At 37.2% G+C, this 16,650-nt stretch overlaps 1 protein-coding gene across 1 annotated transcript in view; it reads left to right on the top strand.

Annotated features, from left to right (window-relative positions):
• Invadolysin (leishmanolysin-like peptidase, invadolysin) overlaps nt 1–16,650 on the top strand; it is a 272,311-nt gene that overhangs the window by 189,393 nt on the left and 66,268 nt on the right. The gene's annotated exons all lie outside the window — the stretch shown is intronic.

Genomic DNA, 16,650 nt, shown 5'->3' with positions numbered 1-16,650 from the left:
CTTTATACTAGATTTCTGTTATAGTTAAAATCACAGTTTCTGCAAGGTTCTGTAACATATGCATTTGGTTTGGTAACCACGCTACGTTCTTCGAAAAGTCAAATCGATTTTAATATTTGCGATGCAGCAAATATATATTCAGCTTTCCGGCGAACGAAAATATTATTGATATGGTTTGCATATGCAGTCAATGCGATAGCTGCAGATTTCGCAGAGATACGGACTACTATGGTTTCGTCAAGATTCTGCAGGAATTTTGCAAAGCAGAAGACTACAAAAGTGAACTGCTATTCCATGGAACTTGCCCTTTGCAGAGTTACATCAATACTCATCCGCGTTTAACTGTTGTTCCGTTCGAAACGAAGCAGCCAGATAAATAGCTTCTAGTCATATAGTAGCAAACAAGTTCTATATCGATACAGAATACTATGGAATCAGACTTATCTTCGGGAAAAAAATAGGAAATACGCGCATATGTCCAGTCTGTGTTTGAATGTCAGCCTAACTGCAAAGTAAGCTTAATTCATATCCCCGATTGAAATGTTCGTCGATCAATATTATCCGCAAAGTTTGCTTTTTTCTTATCAGAACGCGTAATATAGGCGATTTAAACACTATTTATACGCTTGCATGTGGCAAAAAATAGCTTCGTTAAATATTTTTATAGAAAAAGTTGATGATATCTTTCAGTGTATCGAGTTCTAAATTGGATTTCTTTTCTACCACTATATCAACTGTTGTATTTTTTGAATTATTCTGCATTAAAGTTTTGCGAAACGGATAATTAAATAAGTTTATATTTTCCAAGAAGTTTGGTATTGCTTTTTCTATTGTGAGATTTATATTTGGTATTTTGATGACATAGTTTTTAAAAACACAAAAAAAACACTATATCCAGAAATATTTGTGTTGTGTGTGTGTTTGATTCTTCGTTTAAGTATGAAACTACTAGTTTTCATCACAAACAAGCCACATATGTTGGATGAAGATTTTATTTTTATTATTTGAATTCTGCAGAACAAAGCCAGCGCTTTTCAAAAAACCACGATTGGCAATTAAAATCTAAAAGACGAGTTTCGAACAATTGCATTCTGATTTTTAATCGAAAAGCTAGAAATTTGCAATTTTCTGTATAGTCGTGGCATTAATTGCGAAACATCGAGAGATAGACATTTCGCGTTCACGATTGATTTTGACACAGATTATTTTTACAAATGCAGCATTTTAAAAGTTCTTTCAAATTGTTTGGCTTAATGAAACAATTTTATCGACGCGAGGTCAATCAATAACATAATAAATAAATTATATTCAAGTCTTAAAATAATGCAGAAATAAATCGTTGAAAATTCGTAATATTAGATACCATTAAAAATGGAGATTTTTTTATTATCTCAAATGTATTTTTTAAGCACAATATATTTATAAGGTAATCGGACAAATTATTGACGAAGTTTGCGTTTTCAAATTGTATCGTGACTGCGCTAATGATAAGTTGATTGACATGTCATACATCTATATAAATAGATATGTTTAAGATACATATTGTATGAATGTGCATTCAAAATAAAACGACAAAAATCGACAAATATAACGAGTACCAAGCGACCTAATAAACTTTCCATACGTACAAAAGACTCGGTTGTTAAAAGGTCGAACTTTTGCGGAAGTGAGTCGCGAGGCGAACAGCAGCGACACTCATTTCCGGTTTCGTATATTCGCCGTGGTCATTCTTGCGCGCCGGAAATTACAAGGATATTCGATGGCCGACTTGGGATCAACTAGAGCGTGAGAGAGCTGTTGAGATTACATGGGCGTGAAAACAAATTTGTAATCCCTTGTTCCCCACGACATAATAATCGAAAATACAGTATCAAAATTTCGTAAAATATTTCTAATTACGAGAAATTTGATTGTCTTGTAACGTACATACGAAAATATATAATATTATATTGTATCATATCTATCTATAACATTAGATCTATAAAAATAAATCTATCTATAAAAATAAAATGTTATGAAATAATAGAAATCTAATCCGATTAATTTTAGACTTGAATGTATACGTATAATTTTAAAATATTTTAACAAGTAATAAATGAAATCTATAAATATACAATCATGTGAAATATCTTATAAATTTAGCAATATTTCTAGCTTTTACATTTACACTTACGTTGTGTGCGAAAGCTTTCAACGCATGTCGTATCGTGCTACATCAAATGTTGAATATTCTCATTGAAAACACGAAGATATGTCGTCGACAATTTCATGGATACTCGATGTGTACGTGTCATGCTTTTATGTTATCTGTCGACATGTACCTTTGCAACTTCATACAATAGGACAAGAATATATAGAAATTTTTTAAATGTTTGGCCTCTTATGCCTAACAAAATAAAAATATAATATATATTAATTTATATTTAACTATAATAATAATAATAATAATATTTCTAAAAACGCATAGTATTATATTGTCATTTTGGAAAAAACAATAATTATATATTATATATTTTATATATATTTTATTTATATTTTATATATATTTTATATATGTTATATATATTTTATATATATTTATATATATTTTATATATTATATATTTTATTTATATATTTTATATATCTACGAGATTGTTAGAATAATTATAGATTTATGAAATTTTACTGGAGTGATTGATCATTCACAAATGCTATCTATTCTACACGACACCAAGATTCAATTTTGTTGAGCCATTGCTTGTTCGAAGACAACCATCGAAGAGCCGACAGTCCCCGTCTCATATCTCACTCGACGCAAGGCAATCCGTTTCTGTCGGTAGAGCCAGTCTGCCGAAGAGTCTCACCTCGTTTCGCCTCGCTTCGTCTCATCCCCCATACCGATCTCCCAACTGCGTAAACCTTGTTCCGGATCATCGTCGAATTTCTCACACGGCGGATAGCCCCAGGCCGGGCCGGAAATTTGATTTGATGTGGGCGAGGACGGGAATGCGATTTATTGAAAGGTCGTTACGGGCGCACGATATATTCGTTATCCCCCACGGGTGGCAGCAAATATTCCGAAGAGTCGCGAACGAGAGGGCGAGTTTGCTGCCGGTGGTCGAACAGCGACCGCGGTTCACAGTGGTATCATCGAATTAGGTTGCCCGCCGAGCGGCGCTAATGTGAAAATTACGACCGCGGAAAGGCTCGCCGGTTTATAATCGGATCTACGCCGCTGAGCGGAGAAAAGCTGAATATTTGTGCGCGATTCGAGCGAGACGCGAAAGGAGGTTTATCGTCCGTTAGCTTCATTATGGATTTTTCGACGTTGCGTTCTCACTGTATTGTTTATATGATAATGGACAGTAATAATGAAATAAGCGTACAACTTTAAAGGAATCCTTTAATCATGGCCCGTCCAGACTAATATTAGGTCTCCCTACTTCGTAATCATATCAGATGAGTCTCGCATGAGTTTTTCCTTTTCATTAATATTTTCTATAAATATGAAGCAAACTATGTTCGCTTGGTTGCATACCTCCTATAGTATTTTTACTTTGTGGTAAATCATCTTTTTCTAATACGTTATTTTACAATTTTTACTAAAAATAATATTTTTCATATCAAATTTATAATGGCAATTTTATTAGCATTAAATCTCATCTTTATTTGTATTTAATAATAATTTAATTTTCTTATTTATAATTTTTAATACAATTTTCATTTACATATATATTCCTGTACGTTTTTTGAATATGTTTATCGATATTAAATTTTTGTTTTCGTATAATGAATGTATTAACGAAGGTTGGAATATAAATTGATTGTGATTATTATAAATTTACAAAGTACGATTCCATTTATATATTTAATCATAGATATTGTGCGCAAAGTTTGCTAGACAAATATAAATCCCAAAAGATTAAATCGCTGGCGGAAGGATTAGAGGGCACGTCATTAAATTTTGTATTATTCGCTGAGCGGCGAATGGAAGAAAAATGAGATGCACAGAAAGGAGTCGATCTCGAGACTAGCGTAACATCAAAGGTAATGCGGGAGAGAATATTGGATTTCAGAATGTGGATTTTGTCGTTGCATTGCGCCTAGCGAAACGCGTGCAATGCAGGCCGGCGCGCAAAATCAAATATTGTCCATTAAAGGCACAATAAAATATTATTTTGCGCATTTCGCTGTATTGTCTTAAATTTTAATATAGTGGGGCTGTGACCCGCGTTCTGCTCTATATCATGCGAATCGTTAAAGCGAAAAGCACCAAATTGTGTATTGCACAGTGCATTTCGTCTCCGCTGCGCAGAGCAGTAGCAGTGGCGCGAATACAGTCGCAACGTTAAACTAAGCATGAAATTATGACGAAGTGCCGGTGTTATTGCGAAGCACGAGATTTGGGACTGCGGATTAAGTTGCATACTACGTAAGCCGTACTTCAGAGAGGAAGGGATACGTCTATGTTACGCCACGGACACACCGAACATTAAATTCTACTCAGACAATTCGAATAGCTGCGGTGCATTGCTTAAGCCATGCAAAGCTCAGAGGATGAAAATTCAAACAATATTTATCATGGTAGTATCTCATTATTCTCCTTTGACCGAACTTTGTAATTTAATCATATCGTAGGCATTGTGATATTTCTCTGTGAGAAGTAAGGTTGCGAGAGAAGCAATTACGTACCGCAAATTTTTATTATTCTATATAAAGTGACTTTTAATGAATCAATATAAAATTACATATTGTGGAACGTGCATACGTGTGAAAGATGTTACTTCATGTTATAGATTATTTAAAAAAAAGAAATTAGAATCGAGAATTCATTTATTTACTAGCATTATAGTAGTTTGGAGCAAAGACATGGATATTGAACCACGAGAAGAATCTCGTGCGCTATCGCGGCAACCGAGACAAGTCAGGGAGAAACTTCTGACTTCCGCCGAGACGTTATAACTATCGCCAGACGTGGGATTTAGGGAAGGATTAAATCGAGTATAACGCGGCGGGTTATATCGTCGGATACAAACGACGGCGGAATATCAAACTGGAGATAAACTACTACGGCGTGGAGTTAGGCGAGAGACACGGCCAAGTCGCGCGTTGCGCGGGTATCTCAGGTACTTTTCGCAAAATTTCGCGATTACGCTGTTCACGACGGACAGATAATTTAGTCGGTGTCGGCGCCAATGTGGCGAAAACCCCCCACGATGCGTCTTCTCGTTGCCGTCAAATCTGTTTAGCGCGTGTCACGAATCCGAATGGATTCGTCGCCGCGATCTTCCGCTCAGCGGGACATTTTGAATGCCACTTTGTGTACACAACCGTCTCATTTGAGCCGCGTAACTTCCGCATTCAACGCGACGCGAACTTGCCGTGTATCAAAAAACGACGGTAATCCTAACGTCGTTGCTACAAAATATTATCCTTGACGAAAGAAAAATAAAATTCTTTTCGAGCGAAGGATATTTTTCGCGCGAAAAAAACTTGCGAATTTTTGTGTATTTAGTTATGAATATTTTGACGTAAAAAGGGGAGAACTTTGACAGATTCTGAAATCTTAAAATTAAATTTTTGTTGAAATTACCGATAGGAGCATTTATTTTAGCAATTTTCATTTGTCAGCTATTTTTCAATACTTGTTCAAAGTTGATCGATAGCTTCTTATAATATCAATTCGATATCAGTCGAAAAATATTATAATTTGTTGTGACGAAAGCTTAATGCCCCTTGAGTATTAAGTGTTATATAATTGAATTGGACAGCAGTATTATATACCAGAGTATATAGGTATAGTTAAGTATTTACTCTTGATATTATATAGCAAGTCATCTCTCAGAGATCAGCAACGTTCTCAATTAATTCTCGCCAATCCCGATACTGCTGTAAGTGTTTAAGGCGGTTCATAGACTTACATGATACGATTGTTATATCATAATACATGGCTTTGTATAATCGATTTATTCGGTGGAATTAAAATAAAAATAACTAAAAGATTAAATCGCCAAAAAAGCCGGTTCATTATACCGGTAGAATTCGACGAAAAAATTCACCATCTTTACTCCCATCTTCTCTTCTTCCGCAGAGAGGGATAAGAAGGCGGAAAAGAGGAGAATTATACCCTGGTAGAGCTCCGGGGAGGTTATATCGTCACGTAGGATTAAACTTATACGACCAGCCGTTGTCTCGCGGGCGTATTTCAAGTGCCATCGGTGCGTTCTCCTTCCCTGCGATTCTGTTCTTGAAACGTCTGCCGCCACCGCCGCCGAACTTCTCGTCGTCGACGTTTCTCTCGCCGTGCATGCCGCGTTATAAGCGTCGCGCAACGAATGGAGAACGAGAAGAGAGGCGCACACAGATTGCTCCCCGTACCAGATGCGAAGCGAACACGAGGGGGATGGTACGTTCGATGTAATCCCGGGGGGCGCAATCCCGATGGCGCGGCGCGCTGCCGCGAAAATCTGTCAACTCGTGCGTACGCGCGTCAACCTTTCGTCGCGAAACAAAAACTACACGTGACATCGGCGAGATTGGAAAAGGGTAGATATGCGCGCAACAGCAAGAGTCCCCGATGCGAGTCCGGGATATTTTTTCGTACGTATGTCTCGTATCTCATAAGGAATGACGCCGCTGGGAATCGCTCGCGGCATCCCGTGACTTCTCGACCCTCCGGGTCACAGCACACTCGTATATTCTGTCATTTCATAGTCCGCGTGATGATGCGAAACGTGGTCATTTCGCGCAGTGTGCAGATATGTGTGCAGATACGTATGCATGGCGCAACGAGAAAATATTGTTTTTTTCCCTCGCATATACGAGCAGGATGAGTCACGATGTCGCTTGGAATCCTGATTTTCGGAGGTAATTTTTTGAGAGATATTTTGTCGAGATAATCCATTCGTGACGAACCAGATACATAGATCATATTTTGTCAAAAATGAGAGAACACTCGGACGTTTCTATTTTTTCTTCGACATCCTTCAACATACACAACCGAGTGGCTTTACACGGAGTGTTCTATTTATAGCGTAGAGCGAATAATACGAATTTTCGCAACTGTGGATTTACCGGAATTTCGCGAGCTATGCAATTATTGTCGACAATTTCCAATCAAACAAATATCTCAGTATCATAATGAAATCAATAAACGAGAGCATGCGTGCGCTTGTTAAATCTCATCCCGTGCTCTTGAGGCGGCGTATCTTTCAACGAGCATCTCCCACGATCTCCGGGGACGTGAAACGCGAATATCCAGGACATCCTTCGTATATATACGGCGACCTACTATAATGTAGCAATTTCGCATCGTGGTGTCGTCGCACGCGCAATTTTCTCAAAACCGTAAATTCCGACTTAGCTCGTTAGTCCGGCCGTGCACTCCCGTTTATATCGCGACACGGCTCCTACGCTAATACCTTACCGCGTAGCATAAAGCAGCATCCAGCCGGTGGCTCGTTGCGCGCTTACATGAATGGAAAGCGCGATCAGCAACGTTACAGCAAATTTCTATCCTTCCGCGTGAGGGGTTACATCGGGGGTGCAACCGCAAGTGGTTGGTTGTGCGATGCCGCAAGATGCGCGAGATACGCTCGTCGGTGTGCTTAATTAACTCGGATAGCTTATTACCGACACCCCTGCCTCGTTGCTTCGGTCTCTCGCGACATGACGCGTTTGCTTCGCTTATCAAATTATCAACTTCACACACGCGAGAGATATATTGCGTCGTAACAATGAACGGAATTTTGTCGGTTCGGTTAATTCTTTGTTACATTTTATTGTATGTAATTAACGCGTATAATTATTTGACATGTCATATTTAGCAATAAAATTTAAAAATGTGCAGTTATTTATATATGTTATATATACCAAATATTATTGGGTTACGTTTTAAAATTCTATTAAAATATTATTAAAATTTTATACATTTCCTAAATGTAGTGTGTTGAATGACAGTTGAACAGTATACGTTATATATATAAGTAGTTATTTCAATCCTAATTTATATTAATTCCGTTATTCGAGTAATTTTACTTGTCAAAAATCCAACATTTATAAAATAATTCTATAACCCTAAAAAAGAGAAGTGGAAGAATTTAATTGGCAACTTTTATTTAGGAAGGAAATCAAAATTTTATAATGATGAAGAGACATGACATGACATGACTATAGACGTCATATTTTTAGAAAGTTCTATTCATTAAGATAATTTAAATATCGAAGGTAAAGCTGATATCTATCATATATATAAAAAAATTTATAAAATAGATGTAGAATAAACGTCATATTTTCGTAAATTTTTTTGATAAAAATAATAACGAAATAAAAATACGAAAGTCCGGAAAATTTTTTTTTATTTTAGTACTCTTGCGCATCGCTTTCTTTACGCTTTTATTTCGAATTCAATTCTTGTATTATTTTTCTCTCTATATGTGATAAAATGCAAATACAAAAATACTCTGCAAAAGGTGTCACGATAGATATGCCTTTAGTAACGTCTCGTCTTTTTTATGGCGCCATCGTCACGTATGCACCTACTTTACAAGGCATCTTCTTTACAAGGCAGCAACCTCATCGATTACGAAATAAGAGTATACGGAGGCCCTAGACGCGCAACGGCATTCGCGATGAATAACGGCGCGAAAAGAAGGATGGACGGGACGGAAGAAAGACGGAGTACGGAAATTTCGTGCGTTCCTCCTCGTGACGGGACGGGCATTAATACATGCTGCCGTGAATTTACGATGCCGTGGAAAAGCAATATCTGTCGCTCCGGGGCGTGTTGCTGCGTCGGGGGGCCCGGCCAAATGTTCTGACAACCACCTGGCAATCCCTTCGATTATTCGTTCGTTCGCGTCGCAATAGCGTGCACAGACCGGTAGCGCAATCAAAGTCGACCTCGTAAACCCGCTGGTTTTATTCCAAATCCACCGGATTCATCGTACTGCCGTCAATCTCGGACACGTTGCCCGTCACGTCCGCGCAAATTTCGCCCCCGCGCGCTGTGATTGTGGAGCGAAGAAACGAGTTTAATTCGTATAAGCATGTCTAAGTATAATGGCTAAGAACTGAACGAATGCGAATAATTGAGAGACAATTTAAAGTGTAATCCAATATTTTTTATACAGTATGCATCACATGCAACAAAGCAAAATTTCATGATTCGACAATGAAGACAATTGTGGACGACAATATAACGAAATAAATATTTGTGGATGACAATATAACGAAATATAACGAAATGGACATTTGTGGATGATAATATTTTTTCGTTTTTTTTTAAGATGTCAGTATCGGATTTAAAAAAAAAATTATTATTATTTTATAATATAATTTTAACCTGATACATTATAGCTTTTAATACATATATCTCCAAGTCTCGTGTGACATATCAAATACATTTTTCAATGTTAGGTGAAGTTTGTCCGAAACCTACAGTACTATTTTTTACATTTGATTTATATGCATGATATTGCAACAGTCACTTATGTATATTTTTGTGATATTTCAAAACTATCAAGATTACCCGATTTTAGATGCAATGACATGAAAATATTAGATGCTGGAATCGTTAGATATTTCATTTTATTTATTTTCGGATCTCAGTGCATATTCCTGTCAAAGATAGGGGCCATGAATTCTGAAAAATATCTTATACCACCGAAAACGGCTTTTCTAGATTGAGAAATCAAATTTTGTGATCGTGCTACTATAAAATATATACATACATATACATGCTTATTTCTGCAATCTAAATTTATCGATTTCGAATTTATCACAGTCATATTTTTTTACAGCATCATTATTATTACGTTCTACATTTTGCTCGTGATTTACCTTTAATATCAGTTATAAAGATACATCAGTCCGATAATTTTTGCCTCTGAGATTTGTTGCATGCAATTTATCTATTGTGAAAATACTAACACATTTACTAAAAATAAATACATGAATAAACTAGTGTTACTTCTTCAATAATTTATTTTACATTCACTTAATAAGAAATCATAAATCAATATTCTTATTACATCTCGCTTGATGAACGAATTTTTCCGTATTTCTATTTGATAAATAGATAAAGAGAAAGCTGTGTTATGGTCGGAATCGAGAACATAATACAATAAAGAACGGTAGTGTCCTCAAATTCTCAAATTTCTGGCCAATAAATCGAATGATATAAATTTTCCAATTTGTTTCAACTTTATCGTTTTATCTTTCCTAAGCTGCTGTATCTCGTACTTTATAATACTGATAGCTATCTTTTAGTCTTTAATCGTGAAGATTTTCGTAATCTGATAACGAGACGCAAGATCTGCGAATTAAAGCATTGAGTAAAACGATCCGTGAATTGGAAAAGAATCTGTGAATATTTGACATCACTGATAATCGAACCAGAGAGCGAATCTTTTTATAGATCATCAGTTAAAAAGTCACAAAGTTATAAAGAGTTTGTGTAATTGACAAGTCTAATGATCCACGAGCGATATGATTCCTTCTTTTCTTTGTCGACGGAAGAGGAAGATAATATCGAAGATAATCTCGAGATAATATCACTATCATCTAGTTGCTTTTGATCTTCCCTTCTCAATCTTTGATAACATTCTCTTTCTTCTTTCTCCTACTATCTGTTTATCCATCTTTTGCCTTCCTATAGTTGTCTTCTCTTTTCCCTTTCTTTATCAGGAATCCAACTTGATCCCTCACATAGGGGGCATGTCGGTCGATAATGCTGGTAGGAGTCGCAAACTTTGGTACAAGGGAGAAAATGGATGATACCACGATAAATCGTCGTCTTTTTGTACGATCGTCGAGAGACATTCGTTTCGTATCATTTGCAGTAAAAATAAGTTAAGTATCTAGTCGAAAATATATAATATTTATATTAATATGGATTTATATATACTATTATTATTTTTTTAAATATAACATTTTTACACATATAATTATATCCATGTAAATAAATATTATGTTCTTAAATATAATTAATAGAATGTCGGACATATTAGAAATATACTTTTTCATACGTTCTCTGTGCGAGGAGAAAAAGAATTTTCTTCTATAGTTAATAGAAAGATATAGTTTATCCGTAATAATTATTTGATGAATATATTTCTATTAAATATAAGTGAAATTATTTTAGAAAGAATGAACATATACGAGTGTGAAATCGGGTAATTTCTTTTTATTTATAAAAGAGATATGCAGATTTTGATATTAAGCGATTAAATTATGCATATATAATTTTAATAATGAAGATGATCTCGCATTTTGCATATTTTATTATATTTTATTATAATTTAATTAAATTAAATTGCGTATCACATACATAAACTTTCTTGATATTCTCAATACCATAATTGATTCCCCGATTGCACAAAATAATTATTATGTCGAATGATCATTGGACTACATGGAATTTATCGGTCGAGTTAAAAGCGGTTTTTCCTTTCCCCTTCTCTCTCTTTCTCTAATGCACGCATGTTTATCCACCAGTGCTGAATTCTAATAGATAGTAAATAGAACATACACGTGGCGTGAATGCAATCAGGATACGCTATCTCATGCAAAGCCGGTCATCCCTGCCTCCTCCTCTGCTTCCTCCACTTACGTATCCCCTTCTCGTCCCGTTTCCCACCTTCGAGTAGAGGAGCTTTACGCTCGAATTTGAACCCTCGAGAAAATTATAGAGGTGGGTTTGCGGCGGTGCCGGCCAAGCTAATCCCACCGTATAATTAACCACCGGCAACCGTCCGGGTTCTCCCTGCCGCCGCGCTGTACGCCATTACTCATGGCTAAGCTTCCACGAATGTGTGTACACATACGCCATTCTCTCGCGATCCCGCCAATTCCACCCACTCGTGTACGGAAAAACGCAGGGTTACCCCGTCTATATCCGCAAAAAGAAATACGCGCGTCCATGTATTGCGTCGCAACGCGACACGTACCTACTCTCAACCCAGCTGTAGGTGTGTATCGATTCGACGCGGTGGATGCGGTCAGACCGCGGGAATGGTCGGACGATCGTCTTCGGAGCGTGAAGCGTGTCGGAAAACCAAGGGAAGGATCCCTCGACCCCCTCCACGAAATGGCCGAAAAACCTGAGGAGAGCCAGGGCGCACTCTCCGATTGTAATTGAACTGCGGAGCGTAAAGCGAAGCTCTGCAGGGGAAGCCGAATGAAGCGTGACACTACCGTGCCACCGACTATTCTACTTCCTGGTCGGCAAGCTACTTTAAAGCCATGATCAACGGAACACCATAGAAGTAACTGAGACTGCAATCGCGAGTGTAACTTTTACGCGTTTGGATGCTGTATCAAATTTGCTTATGTTCCATCAGAGAAGTAAAGTTTTCAAAGCATAATAAATAGTCGCGTGCATAACCGAGGTATTATCTTGTATTTAAAACTGTTGATAAAAGAGCACATTTTTATAATCATTAGCAATAATTACATAATTGTTTGACATATAAAAGCTTTTAAGTAATCAATCGATGATTAATAACACGCTAAAATGTATAGGTCGCGATTTCAGTAATATAAGTCAACGATATAGTGGTCGCGTCCGGAGTCAAGTCATAAAGCTGAACAATCCGTCACCTACACTATAATATATATTCTATAATATATGTGAAAATATATACAATAAGAACTAGAATAAATTCAATATTTTCAATAAACCAAGTTAATAATTTTTTTACACTCATTAATAAATTTTATTTTCTCTCTATATGAATGATATTCATTGTCAGTCCGAATATTTTTATGGAAATAAAATTATTATTATCGATTCTAAAACTACTGCTCATTCAATCTGGGTTGATACAATATTTATTAAAAATTATAAATAAAAAATTAGCGTTAAATTTCAATTTAATGAAAACGTTGCATTTTACAAAATATACACTTGCATTGCAAACAAGAGTGAACGAGAGGAAATCACTTAATTTTATTTATTATTTACAATGGACAAATTAATGCACCGAAGTGTACGTTGCATAAGGCACGACGACACTTCGCTACAAAGCGCGTCAAATGTTTAAATGAAATATCGACGAAGCGGTATCATTTACCTATCGCTTTCATTGTCCCAGTGTTTTACGAGACCTATATTGCCAGCGGACTATCCGGAATCGTTTCATGAAAGCACCGGAGTAGTTACCATATCGTTGCTGTTATCGGCTGTTACGACTGCACTGGCGTGAGGCCACTCACGTTATTATCGTGTTTAAACGGGCGGAAAGGAGAAAAAGAAAGAAAGAGAGAAAGAGAGAAAGCTCGTCGTTAAGGTCGACGGAGTCGTCGCCTCAGGCATTATTAAATTACTCGCTGACTTTCCATACCGGTGATGGCATGATATATTTTCTCTATCTCTCTCTCTAGGTACTCGTGGTAATATGGTTATCTATTCGTAACAATGTGATATTTGCTCGCGATTTAGAGCTCGCAAGTGCATGAGCGAAACGTTTTCCTATGTCAATGATTCTCAAGTCGTGCTTTGTTAATCTGAAGCTCAAAAGAAATCTGGGACTGAAAAACTTTGATAACCCTCTTGCTCTACTTTCCTTCGTACGCGCGATAAGTTTTAATTACAAGGCATTCGCTATTGAATGATATTTCGAGACCGCAACAAATGCACTGCCACGAGCGAGATATGATCTATGAATAAATAAAGTTGAACGTAGTGATATCATTCGGTATGCGAGATTCTTTTTTACAACCCATTTTTTATAGCCGTGTTACATCGCTCTAGAAAATTGCATACTGAAGTTTCATGTTGGTATACGTTATGAGCGTATGTGCTTTCTCTCGATTTTATATTCTTTGACTCGTGTTTATCATGCACACGACCCCACCTCTCTGCTTCTTTTTTAATATAACGGACTTATATTTTATCGCTTTTATGTAGATAAGAAAGACACTGATTGCAAAAGTCACAAGTTAAATTATATTTTACGATAGTAACAGTAAATAAGAGCGTATCGTAATAATAGTGTAAGGCAACGTAGATAAGGAAATGTGATGTCAAAATTTAATGGAGATTGAATCCATAAAAGAGTAGTCGAGTAAAAGTAGCCAAATCTAATTCCGTTTTTATTTTTATTAATTACGCGATTTGTAGATTTTGACTTGATTCGATTCTGTGGGATAGCTTCAGATTTTTATGAACATATAGAGATATTTATTTACACGAGATAAAGCCGCATCGTTTGGCGATATTTTCTCGCTTTGTGTTTGCCGAACGGCAATACCTTATGAACTACACGTCTAACGGATGCAATCAAGGTACACGGCGGCTCTAATGCAGCAGCAAATGAAGTTCGTGATTTCGCTGAGTCGATTCGCCACGGACGCGAAAATAATACAGCCGCGCAATAAAAGAAACTTTGAAGAAACGTCGTCATTACGTTGGCCATCGCGAGGAAGAAATACCTTAGCAACAAGCGATCGATCGAAGTTATCGCGCGTTTACAACCGGTTTCTGCACTAACGACGCGGTCGTTATCTCAAAGGAGTTTTTTTTTCTAATGGAAAAAGAGCAACCCCTTTAGCGAGATCACACTGGGGTTGAGCGATGCAGCTTAAGCGATCTCGGTAATGGATGGTGGAAAATAGTTTTCGTTATCGTTGCCATGACGGATGGTCTCCGTATCGGGTAAACCATGTTTCGCCTGTATAACCCGTGCCGGCTATTGCCGATTCCTTAAGCTGTCCTCGGGAAAGCGCCCGCTCTCATATCGCGACGCTAAATCTCCGCCGACGAGAAAGGTTAAAGCGTAGCGACGTCGACGTCGACGTCGACCCGATGTAGAGCTTTCTTCCGTGGAAAATGTAAGGGTGAAAGATCAAGGGTCGGCGTCGCGCGCGACTAAGAAAGTAAATTACTGTGCTTATGAATTTTTTATGGGCTGTCGCAAGGCCCGTCATCATCGTCGACAAATTCTCGAGCGGCCCCTCGTTTAATGAAGCCGATTAAAAGTCGGATATCAAACGCGCGCTCGATCGTCCGACGAATAAATACATAATGCATATAATCGCGCGCTCCCTTCGCTGACGAAAAGTAACCAATCTCCCGACGTAGTCGTGATATTTCTTCGACGGCGGAGACACACCGTCATCTCAAAATGAAAATCTCATTTACCTCGCGCTATCTCCCGCGACGACGAAGTGTTACCGAAGCGATTACAGGACGCCCGTAACGCACGGCCGACGAAATGACTTTTTCTTCACGTTTCCGCAACGTAAAAGATGAGATGGCGCGTCCGCGTGGAACAGGATGGTAATAAGGTGATAAAGCGTTTAGCGTAGCTAAACCAAGTCGCATAGCCTATGGAACGAGTGTGAAAGGATCGATGTCGTTTCGCGTGTTAAACTGCCGTGGCATTAAGTCATCCGCTCGCGGTCTTTATTCACGGCGAACTGTCGTCTTAAATATGAAACGGTCGCGAGTCGCCAATCCGTTACGATCGCTCGAAGCGAAGAATTTACGGTGGAAAGATACGTGAGCGGAAAAGTTATTTCATCGCTAACGTAAGCAGCTCGCAAAGATTCCAATTTTTTTCCATTAATTTATATCGAGTATAAATATTACTGAAAAAATGCATTTGATCAAAGAGAGATCAAAGAGATATTTCTAATTCATCGTATTTGATTTCAATACGATAAATGTCAAACGAGCGCTTAAGAATTTAGGAAAAAGCGATAAATGCATTATTTTTTATAGGAAGATATGATGCAACGTGTTATGTCAATTTGTTAAATATACATATATACATTGTAAAACTATCTCTCGCTACATCTATTCGAGATATTCGGCAATTGTATAAACGTCTAATCTGTCTTTACACTGTCTGCAGTATATGCAATATATATCATGTAGATTAGCGTCTCAAATAGGTACGTGATTAATAGTCATTAGTAGTTAAACCTAGAGAATGACAGATTGCGATCACATATTATTCACGTTGGTATAACAAGAAGTGTTAATCATTTAATGATATTAAGCACAAATTTATCTCTTTCTTGATTACATATTATATATCTAGGTCACATATATAATTCGATAATCTAAATGATGAAAATTCTGCATTTATATGAGCGCTTCTACGTCGCATGATAACATTCAATTCGTCTCCGAGTTAATTCGAATAAAGGCTGAATAGTATTCTCGAATCTAATAGTCACTTGCGAACAATAGAATTTCCAGGGCGCTGCGAATCGTCGCTCGACGCGGATTAATCTTGGGAGCTAATAGTTATTGTGTTCGCGTTTCATAACGAATTATGCACTTACATAAATGCAAATTGTGCGCGCGCATACGTCGCCGAGTATGTAAATTCTTGCCCACGGATGTTCTAACTTGTGGTCTGGCAATAATCATGCTATGGCATCTGTATGTAGTTGATATTTGCAGGAAAGAGAGAGAGAGAGAGAGAGAGAGGGCGAAATGCAATTTCAGACATACTGTTTGTACAAGGAACATAACAAGCGCAATATTTTTATTATTATACGAACGGATAACATATTTAACACATTTTTTGACAAGAACATTTTTTTGCTTCAATTTAACATTTGTGAATCAATTATTCTACGTTAAAAAAATGACAGATCTGTAAGCGAAAAAGTGATAATTCAGTATTTTTTATTCTGTTTACATTAATATATCAAT

This window comes from Camponotus vicinus, unplaced genomic scaffold (genome assembly GCF_025532165.1).
Source record: "Camponotus vicinus isolate PSW18456_S1 unplaced genomic scaffold, iyCamVici1.0 SCAF_1, whole genome shotgun sequence".
In the NCBI taxonomy this organism is placed as follows: Eukaryota; Metazoa; Arthropoda; class Insecta; order Hymenoptera; family Formicidae; genus Camponotus; species Camponotus vicinus.
This window is presented reverse-complemented; position numbering and strand designations above follow the sequence as displayed.